General features: G+C 44.6%; 1 pseudogene; it reads left to right on the forward strand.

Annotated features, from left to right (window-relative positions):
- Nucleotides 1–11,063: 11,063 nt before the first annotated feature.
- Nucleotides 11,064–11,181, forward strand: LOC126250351 (5S ribosomal RNA; annotated as a pseudogene).
- Nucleotides 11,182–11,688: the final 507 nt, after the last annotated feature.

Here is an 11,688-nt window from a genome sequence, read left to right on the forward strand (position 1 = left end):
ACTGCTACGGTCGCAGGTACGAATTCTTAGGTAAGTTAGGTTTAAGTAGTTCTAAGTTCTAGGGGACTGATGACCTCAGATGTTAAGTCCCATAGTGCTCAGAGCCATTTGAACAATATGAATAAATTAAAACAGACTTTTACCTCATACATACTTGCGTCACACCACCAATATTTTTCAGTATCATTACAGCCTATTGCTTACATAGCGACTCTAGTTTTTTAGCCGAATCGTAACGTCATATCTTTTCTTCAGCTCTTCTTTGACAATGGATTATCCAATATGGCACGTTTCTTTGAAACATTCGGGCACTTCTTGGTTGCTGCGTACTCAAGATCAGTGATCTTCTATACCAATATGCACTTCGCTGTTTATTATTGAACACTCTTAGTTTCCGATGTATGACATACATTACATTTTTATTTCCCATATATGTGACCTTACTCCCTCTATCCAAATTTTTAGAGATTAGTTTCATTTACATTTGTATGATGGAAGGTAGGCTACCGATCAGCAATAACCTACAGGTGTCAGTTACGCTACGGAGGAATAATTGTGTACATCTATCTGTGAATCGCTGGACCTCTTTTCTGCGTGTGTTAGTTATTTCCAAGGTTAGCGTATTAGATTTCTAAAACAGATAGAAAGAAAGCCTGGCATTTGTCTTGAAGAGTATTTAAAACCGCCAAGAATTATACTCAGGCTCCCCAGTATATCAGACTAACTCTCGTTAATCCAGCACGCGACATCGATCTTGGTCTGACGGAGAACAACATCCAGAAACCATTTCAGAACAACAGCGAATGAATGCAGACTAATATAAACTTACAAGATACTCAAATTTTCAACATCAGCCTTGTTCATAATGTGCCAGAACTTGAAAATGACATTCTCTGCCGCGCGGGATTAGCCGAGCGTTCAGTCTGCCTTCGGCAGGGCAACAGAGCGGACGCGTACGTGTTGACTTCGTGCGGCACACGAGCTCGCCTCGTTTACTTTCTGACGGCCGTTGCTTAACTGCCGGCTTACCTTGTACGATCCATGGCGAACCGTTACCGTAAATCAACACCCCGATTTACTTTCTGCAACGATTATGCCCGGCCCAAAGCACTCGAGGTGGAGCGTTTTCTGCGAGAGGAAGTGAAGATCCCGGCGACCGATATTATTGGCATAAATTTGTCCATCGTGAGCAGCACGGTCTATGTGAAAATCATTAACGACGCGGCGTGCGAACGCATACTACGTGAGGCCAAACAGTCTCCCAGACACACGCCCACCTAGGACTAAGGATTTTTACAGCCTGTTGCTGCGCTGTGTTCCCTGGAATGTGATGGAGACCAAACATCCCTCCATCCAGTGGCCCATAGTGTGGACTACCGTCCACCAGCCCTTCCTCCCTACGAACGTCCGGGCACTGTGGTATCACATATTCAACAGGAAATTTGCCACGAAGCAGCGCCTGCACAACATTGGCTTGTCAGAATCTCCTCTTTGTATCTTTTGCTTGCAACTGGACACTGATGAACACCGTCTGACATGCGCCTCATCGCAAGATGTATGGCGCTTCGTGCAGCAAATCATTGCCTGCTATCTCCGGGTGCCACCAGACACAATCGAACCTCGAATGTTTCTATACCAGGAGGACCGACATTTTCCCGCAGCCAAATGTCACGCTATTACGTGGGTCAAAGGGTGGGCGGTCGCTTATCTCTTTCATGAGGGACCTAAATCCCAACTCGACTTCTGGACCTATTTACGAACAGCCCATGCAGCTCTCGGAAACACGCCACGTTACCGAACATTATTTGCTAACTATCTTCGAGCGGTCTTTGTTAGACCTCCACTGAGTTGGGGGGTGCCTGGCTCAGAGGGCACCCACCCCTCCTCCCCCGGCGGTGTCTGAGTTTCAACCGCCTACGATCGATTCTACTTCTGACCTCCGCGGATGGGAGAGCGCGTCGCAGATTGCGCGGATTTTATTTCTTTTTGCTTTTCCTTTTTCCTTTCTTTTTCTTTAACCAGAATTTATATTTCTTTTCTCTTTCGCATATGTGTTGCCATAATTTCATGATATTAATGAATCTTACAAAAACACATGCAAATAAATAAATAACAACGCCTTCCACTACTGTTGATTCCTGTGTCTCCCACTTCCCTAAGCAGCACAGGCTCGGTGGTGGTGAGGGGGACACTGTGGCCAGGCCTCAGGTTTCGACCCCTGCCCACTTTGCCCCCCGAGCCCCCACCGGTCCACTACATTAAAAAAAAAAAAAAAGCGTTCTAAGGCGCTGCAGTCATGGACTGTGCGGGAGGTTCCGGCGGAGGTTCGAGTCCTCCCTCAGGCATGGGTGTGTGTGTTTGTCCTGAGGATAATTTAGGTTAAGTAGTGTATAAGCTTAGGGACTGATGACCTTAGCAGTCAAGTCCCATGAGATTTCACACACATTAAAACGTTTTTTGACATTCTATGGTGGAATGCAAAATTATATTTCTAGTAAACAGCGTATCCACTACTAATGTGTTGAAACTTGTCGCAGCGTAAGGGCATTGTTCAAGCTCGGAAATTAATGACGCTATAATAAATCACGGTAAATAATACATTAACCAATTAATATACAGATTTGAACTGTGTAATAATAAGAGGTCGCATTCATCATCTCAGGTTTGTGTAAGTATCATCCTTGACTTCATTACTGCTTCTCTTTCACAAAAAGATCCCTCGATACATTTCAGTGCAGTGGTGATGCGAAACGGATAACGTTTTGCGTTTGTATGCTAACACACACGTGTCGATTCACGACTTGTCATTGGTTAGCTGCTGACACATTAGAAGAATGTTATGTGTATTCTCCTTCTTCCTCTTCCTCTTCTACTCCTCCTCCCTCTTCCTCATCTCCTCCTCCTCCTCCTCCTCCTTCAACCACTAGATATCTAATCATGGACAAGGTCTCTTCCAAAGATTTCCATGTTCATATTAGCTGGGTGGTCGGGATCCAGTTTTTTCCTGCCTGTCGTCGAATGTCGTCACTCCATCTCGTCAGAGGAAATTCGACACATCTCTTTCACTCCTTCAGACACCACTACAGCAGAGTTTTGGTACATCTGAAATTCCTCCTGGCCACGTGTCCTGTCCAAGGCCACTTCAGCATCGCTATCCGCTCGACATCATACACCGAAGCGCCAAAGAAACTGGTGTAGGCATACGTATTCAAATGATATATATATATAAACAGGGAAAATACCGCGCTACGGCCGGTAACGCCTAAATAAGACAACAAGTGTCTGGCGCAATTCTTAGATCAGTTACCGCCACTGAAATGGCAGGTTATCAAGATTTAAGTGAGTTTGAACATAGTGCTGTATCGGCACACGAGCGATGGGACACAGCATCTCCTAGGTAGCGATGAAGTGAGGATTTCCCCCTACGACCATTTCACGAGTGTACCGTGAATTTCAGGAATCCGGTAAAACATCAAATCTCCGACATCGCTGCGGCCTCAAAAATATCCTGAAAGAACGGGACCAACGACGACTGAAGATAATCGTTCAACGTAACGGAAGCGCAACCCTTCCGAAAACTGCTGCCGATTTCAATGCTGGGCCATCAACAAGTGTCAGTGTGCGAACCATTAAACGAAACATCATCGAGATGGGCTTTCGGATCCGAGGCCCCGATCGTGTACCGTTGATGACTGCACGATACAAAGCTTTACGTCTCGCCTGGGTCCGTCAACACCGACATTGGACCGTTGACGACTGCAAACATATGGCCTGGTCGGACGATTCTCGTTTCAAATTGTACCGAGCGGATGGGCGTGTACGGGTATGGTGTGGGGCGTGTGCAGTTAGGAGTGGTATGCGACCCCTGATACGTCTAGATACGACTCTGACAGGTGACACGTACGTAAGCATCCTGTATGATCACTTGCCTCCATTGATGTCCATTGTGCAATCCGACGGACTTGGGCAGTACCAACAGGACAATGAGACACTTCACACGTCCAGAATTGCCACAGAGTGGCTCCAAGAAGACTCTTCAGAGTTTGAACACTTCCGCTGGCCACAAAACTCCCCAGACAGGAACATTATTGAACATATCTGGGATGCCTTGGAACGTGCTATGCTCCACCCCCTTGTAATCTTAAGGATTTATGGACAGCCCTGCAGGATTCATGGTTTCGGTTCCCTCCAGCACTACTTCAGACGTGAGTCGGGTCCATGACACGTCGTGTCGCGGTACTTCGGCGAGCTCGATATTAGGCAGATGTACCAGTTTCTTTGGCTCTTCAGTGTATAACGTCGTTCCTCTCCTTATCTCTTCCTTCCTGATCCTGCATGTCAAGCTCATTCCAGGCATTGCTCTCTCTATTGCCCTTTGACAAACCCAGAGTCGATTTGCGCTGTTTGCTGTAAGTGTCACTCTTTCGGAGCCTTATGTTGTGACTGTCAGGATACATGTTTCATATACCTTTTCAAAAATGTAGGTATAATCGGTTTACAGAGAATGTAACTAATATTCCAGGATGCCATCGAGGAGAGGCCAGTTCACCGTGTGATCTCTGGTGTCTAGATATCTTTCCCAAGTTGGACTTTATGTCCCAGATAAATCTATTCATTTACTGTATCCAGAGCACTGTTTTCGATGGTGATCGTGATATCGACAGGATTCATGACTATAGTCTGTGGCCGAGCGGTTCTAGGCGTTTCAGTCTGGAACCGCGCGACCGCTACGGTCGCAGGTTCGAATCCTGCCTCGGGCATGGATGTGTGTGATGTCCTTAGGTTAGTTAGCTTTAAGTAGTTCTAAGTTCTAGGGGACTGATGACCTCAGATGTTAAGCCCCATAGTGCACAGAGCTATTTTTTTTACTATAGTCTTTTGATCGTTAATTCTGAGGCCTACAGCTTGGCAAGCATCTGATTTCTCAGAGCGTTGTCGAGAGTTACAGTGTGTCGCTGTTGAAGAGGATGATATAATCTGCAAAGCGAAGGCGGTTACGACGTTTTCCATCTATGTTGATATATTGTCCCCAGGACAGGTACACGAACACATCATCCAGAGCCAAGTGAATAATTTAGGTGAGATTGTGTCACCTTGTGTAACGCCCCTTCTCACGGGAGTCTTTCCAGTGATCCATTCTTCCTTTATTTTCACACGTAGAGTGGCATTCTCGTACATGCAGCAGATTGAGCTGATATACCTGTAGTCAATGGAGACTCCGTTCATCTCTCTCAATATCGCACAGGTTTAGAGTATATCGAACTCCTCCTGGTCGTCTGTGAATATGGTTATCTGTAGTGAAACCTTTTCGGAATACCACCTGTTCATGTGGCTGGTAAATGTCAAAGTTCTGACCCAGGTGGTTCGTAAGGACTTTTATTAGCAGCTTGTAAAATACAAATAAAAGACTAATAGGCGCGTAATTTTCAATGTTTGTGTTTTCACTTTTTTGAAGAGGAGAACGACCTCTGCATTTTTTTCACGGCTCTGGAATTTTCCCTTCCTCGAGATAGTTATTTAATAGAATTAGGAGTGCTTCTTCAAGTGTTGCTCGTTTAATTTTTAGCATGTGGCTCGTCGTCCGATCTTCTCTGGGCACCTTACAGTTCTTGAGTTGTTTCAGAGCTGTTTCAGTTTCATTTTTACCGATAGATTCCAGTGCTTCTGATTCCACACTCATAACAGAACTTGGCGATTATGTGTCATGCGCTTGATGATCAATAACTTGCTGTAATGGCGCAAGTTATGTCTGCGTTCCCCTTCCAGAGTCATAGCGCTTGCTACCGCACGTTTTTGCACTGGCGCTCGACACGGAGGTAGCCGCTACGAACCCTGGTGCTGGAAGACATTTTCATCGCCAGTATTCGTCTGGAGAGGGAGCAGTGCACACTTCCTCACATCAAATTTTGAGGAAATGTGCATCGAATTAAATTCCAGTTTCTGCAGTGTCTTTTCGAGCAAGGGGATTGAGACAGCAGATGGCGATCGGTTCGTCGGGTGGGGACTCCGAGCTCTGCGAACCCTATAGTGACATTTTAGAGGAGAAGTCTCTGTGTTGGCACCGACTTTCCCCATCTCTATCCCACCGCCACCGCCACCGCCACCGCCATCATCACCATCACCATCTAAAAGCGAAACCTCCTTCTAGTGAACCTGTTGGGCCAATCAGTACCGACGGGCCGCCGTGTCGTCCTCTGTCAATGACGTCGGCATTCTGATGCGGTAAGAATCATGAAAGGTGGTTGTATACGTGGAAGAGACCTGGAGACACCGGGAGGTTTCAGATTGATTATATAGTGGTAAGACAGAGATTTAGGATCCAGGTTTTAAATTGTAAGGCATTTCCAGGGGCAGATGTTGACACCAACCACAATTCACTGGTTACGAACTGTAGATTAAAACTGAAGAAACTGCAGAGAAGTAGGAATTTGAGGAGATGGGACCTGGATAAACTGAAAGAACTAGAGGTTGTAGAGAGTTTCACAGGGAGCGTTAGAGAACTATTGACAAGAACAGGGGAAAATAATACAGTAGAAAAAGAATGTGTAGCTTTGAGAGATCAAATAGTGAAGGCAGCAGAGGACCAAGTAGGTAAAAGGACATGGAATAGTAGAAATCCTTGGGTAACACAAGAGATATTGAATTTAATTGACGAAAGGAGAAAATATAAAAATGAAATAAATGAAGCAGGCGAAAAGGAACACACACGTCTCAAAAATGATATCGACAGGAGGTGCAGAACGGCTAAGCGAGCGATGTACTTGAGGGCAATAGCCGGCCGCGGTGGTCTAGCGGTTCTAGGCGCGCAGTCCGGAACCGCGCGACTGCTACGGTCGCAGGTTCGAATCCTGCCTCGGGCATGGATGTGTGTGATGTCCTTAGGTTAGTTAGGTTTAACTAGTTCTAAGTTACAGGGGACTAATGACCTCAGCAGTTGAGTCCCATAGTGCTCAGAGCCATTTGAACCATTTGAGGGCAATATTATGGAAATGGAAGAGGACGTCGATGAAGATAAGATGGGAAATGTGATACTGCGTGAAGAATTTGACAGAGTACTGAAAGACCTATGGAGAAACAATGCCCCAGGAATATACAACATTCCGTTAGAACTACTGACAGCCTTGGGAGAGCCAGCCATGACTAAACTCTTCCATCTGTTGAGCAAGATGTGTGAGACAGGCGAAATACCCTCAGGCTTCAAGAAGAAAATAATAATCCCGATTCCAAAGTAAGCAGGTGCTGACAGGTGCCAAAATACCGAACTGTCAGTTTAATATGTAACAGTTGGGAGGTATTAACGCGAATTCTTTACAGAAGAATGGAAAAACTGGTGGAAGCCGACGTCGGGAAAGATCACTTTGGATTCCGTAGGAATGTTTGAACACGCAAGGAAATACTGATGCTACGACTTATCGTAGAAGCTAGGTTAAGGAGAGGCAAACCTACGTTTATAGCTTTTGTAGACTTAGAGAACGTTTTTGACAATGTTGACTGGAATACTCTCTTTGAAATTCTGAAGGTGGCAGGGGTAAGATACAGGGAGCGAAAGTGTATCTATAATTTGTACAGAAACCAGAAGGCAGTTATAAGAGTCGAGGGGCACGAAAGGGAAGCAGTGGTTGAGAATTGAGTGAGACAGGTTTGTAGCCTATCCCCAATGTTACTCAATCTTTACACTGAACAAGCAGTAAAGGAAACCAAAGAAAAATACGGAGTAGGAGTTAAAATCCAGTGAGAAGATTTAAAAACCTTGAGGTTTTCCGATGACATTGGAATTCTGTCAGAGACAGCAAAGGACGTGGAAGAACAGATGAAGGGAATGTCTTGAAAGGAGGATACAATATGAACATAAAAAAAAGCGAAACGAGAATAATTGAAAGTAGTCGAATTAAATGAAATGATGCTGAGGGAATTAGATTAGGAAATGAGATACTTGAAGCAGTAGATGTGTTTTGCTATTTTGGGAGCAAAATAACTGAGGAAGGTCGAAGTAGAAAGGATATAAGATGTAGACTAGCGATATCAAGGAAAGCGTTTCTGAAGAAGAGAAATTTAACATCAAGTATAGTTTTAAGTGTCAGGAAGTCTTTTCAGAAAGTACGGAGTGTAGCCATGTATGCATGTGAAACATGGACGATAAACAGTTTAGACAAAAAGAGAATAGGAGCTTTTGAGACGTGGTGCTACAGAAGAATGTTGAAGATTAGATGGATATATCACGTAACTAACGAGGAGGTACTGAATAGAATTGCGGAAAAGAGGAATTTGTGGCACAACTTGACTGGAAGAAGGGATCGGTTGGTAGGACACGTTCTGAGGCATCAAGGGATGACCAATATAGTACTGGGGTAAGAAGATGAATACACTAAGCACATTCAGAAGGATGTAGGTTGCAGTAGTTACTCGGAGATGAAGAGGCTTGCAAAGGATAGAGTAGCATGGAGAGCTGCATCAAACCAGTCTTTGGACTGAAGACCACAGCAACCACAACAATGAAGGGGCTTGGGTGTGGGGTCAGCACAACGCTCTGCTAGCCACTGTCAGCTTCCTAGCCTCGGAGCCGCTACTTCTCACTCAAGTAGCTCCTCAAGTGCCATCATGAGGCTGACTGCAACCCCTTCCAGTCCTATCACCGAGGATAAATCCCTGGCAGTACCGGAAATCGAACCTGGTATCTCTGCGTGGCAATCAGACTGACCACTTAGATACGGAGGCGACCACCATTAACAATACGCTAAATACTGACATGCGCTTAAAAAGTCAGCTACATTCAACAGGAACGTTTAAGACACGATTCTCACACTTCGCGAAGGAAGGATGCGAATTATACAGCCAAGGCCGGTATTACACTATCAGATTTCTTTGTCAAAGATTTGATCAAATATTCGTCAAATATATTTGACAAAGATCTTTGACGTGGTGCTAAAAAGGGGTATTACACTGTCATCGCCGGCCGCGGTGGTCTAGCGGTTCTGGCGCTGCAGTCCGGAACCGCGAGACTGCTACGGTCGCAGGTTCGAATCCTGCCTCGGGCATGGGTGTGTGTGATGTCCTTAGGTTAGTTAGGTTTAAGTAGTTCTAAGTTCTAGGGGACTTATGACCTAAGATGTTGAGTCCCATAGTGCTCAGAGCCATTTTGAACACTGTCATCATATTTTTCGTCAAAGTTCAAGATGGGTGACAACAACAACTTCTTACTAACCGCAGCAGTTGCATGTACCGCAATTGCACTGTGTGCACATACGGAAGAGAAGTGGGGGAAAAAAAGGAAACGTACCTGGGTGAAGCCGTGGGTTTTACGACGACACGATAAAAACATTCAACAAAACCTGTTACGTGAGCTTATAGTAGAGGACGTCAGATCGTACATCAGTTACTTAAGAATGGATGAGCAGACATTTCAGTATGTGCTCAGTGAAGTGTATCCTCATACCACAGCGATGCTAGCGATCCACGTGGTAACATGCCACATTGCAGTGAACAGACTTCTTCGATCAAATCTGCAGCGAGGCCCTAGATTTGATCAAATTTATTTGACGACAGACGAGATTTGAAAAAGTTCCCTGTTACACCATCAAATTTCTTTCACAAAGATATTTTACAAAGAAATTTGATAGTGTAATACCGGCCTAAATCAACCCTAGAGGTCTCGTAGCCAAATACGGGTGTGATTTTTTTCGTGACTTTTTCCGCTGGGAGGCATCTTTCACGATCTGCTCATAAAAGAGCACTCAGCATTAAGTACTGCTACCATATTGCAAGTGTGGTAATTACTCTACGTGTTTCTCAATGCAAATGCGGGGGAGTGCAACATATTGTTTCAACATATTGGCCCTGTAGCGGAAATCGGAGCGTCTCTCTTATTTCAGCTGTGGCGTCTCCGGAAACTCAACATGTCCAAGGTCTTTTGAAGTGGAATTTGTGAAAACCGTGTGTAATAAACCCAATGTGAAAGTGTAATGACGTTAGGCAGAAAGAATTTTTTAGTGGGGAGATACAGCTTTGATCCATGGTACAATGAACCGTGATACACCATTTACTGCGAATGATTCACAAACAGATGCGGATATTTCACGTGTGTTATTACGGGTTACGCTGCCTCTTTTGTAGCAGTAGCCTTCACGAGAAGGCGTAATGTCGAAAGGATGATCATTTCAATGAACCACTAACTCCGTCGGGAGTACCGTCGTTACCGACGTCTTGTAATTCTGACCTTTTGATTAAAGATGGTAGTTATGTTGAAGGTACCACTCAAGTAGCGGCGACTAAGAAGAAACGTTCGCTCATTCACTCATCATATTGAAGTCCTACCTCTCTCTTCCCACTGGTCTGCATAATTCTCCTTCGGTAAATGCTGAGGAGACGTGAAGAGAAAGCATATAAGATACAGTTTTCCTAACTGTATAATTTAATTGTTCATTTATTCACTCGCTTTTTAAGCGTATTTTGTCACACGTCGGAAATATTTTCTACGCGGGAAATATTTATCATCATTCGTTCATTTTCTTCGAATTACTTTAATGGACATAGTTTCAGAATATGAATCATCCTTGCAGATGAGGATCACATTTCATCTAGTCACAAGATTAAAGTGAAACGATGACATAAATACTGATGTGCGGAAAGCAAACCAAAGACAGCTATTTATTGGCAGCACGCTTAGAAAATGTAATAGGTCTGTTAACGAGACTGCTTTTTTACGCTTATCCGTCTTCTTCTGGAGTATTAATTATTCACGTGTTACTTGTATCTGGAACAGAAATGGTTCAAATGGCTCTGAGCACTATGGGACTTAAGTGGTGAGGTCATCAGTCCCCTAGAACTTAGAACTACTTAAACCTAACTAACCTAAGGATGTCACACACATCCATGCCCGAGGCAGGATCCGAGCCTGCGACCGTAGCGGACGCGCGGTTCCAGACTGTAGCGCCTAGAACCGCTCGGCCACTCCGGCCGGCTATCTGGAACAACTTAATCCACTGCAGTGTATTAATCTGTCTTACATGATGGCAAGAAGAATTAGTCTATTCACCACATAATTAAATAATACTCATTTCAACTTTGCCAATGGCCTTACCACAGTGGTAACACCGGTTCCCATCAGATCACCGAAGTTAAGCTTTGTCGGGCTTGGCTAACTATTGGTAGGGTGACCGTCCGGTCTACCGAGCGCTGTTGGCAAGCAGGGTGCACTCAGCCCTTGTGAGGCAAACTGAGGAGCTACTTGCCTGAGAAGTAGCGCCTCCGTCACGAGAACTGTGAAAGGCCGGTGTGCTGACTACATGCCCCTCCATAACGGCAATCAGTGCTGCCTGTAGGCTGAGAATGACACGGTTGTCTGTCAGTACCATTGGGTCTTCCGATGCCTGTTCGAATGAAGTTTAGTTTTTTTTTTTTTTTTTTTTTTTAACTTCGGCGTACACCTGAGGTCTCAACATGTAGGGTTACTCTTCGGGGTTATGTGTATCCAGATTGTGTACCACTGCGTTGGTTCAACTAATGAAAGTACTACAGATTTAACTCACAAGAATGCAAGGATATTTTAGCTAGTTAAAACACAAAAGAGTGGTTTCAGTTGAAAGAACGAATACGTGGTCCAACCGAAACAAGAATTACCGACCAGTTTCACTTGAGCAGAAAGAATTAATAATTCAATTAATATGCAAAATTACAACGGCCTAAGTCGAC

Source organism: Schistocerca nitens, chromosome 3 (assembly GCF_023898315.1).
Source record: "Schistocerca nitens isolate TAMUIC-IGC-003100 chromosome 3, iqSchNite1.1, whole genome shotgun sequence".
In the NCBI taxonomy this organism is placed as follows: domain Eukaryota; kingdom Metazoa; phylum Arthropoda; class Insecta; order Orthoptera; family Acrididae; genus Schistocerca; species Schistocerca nitens.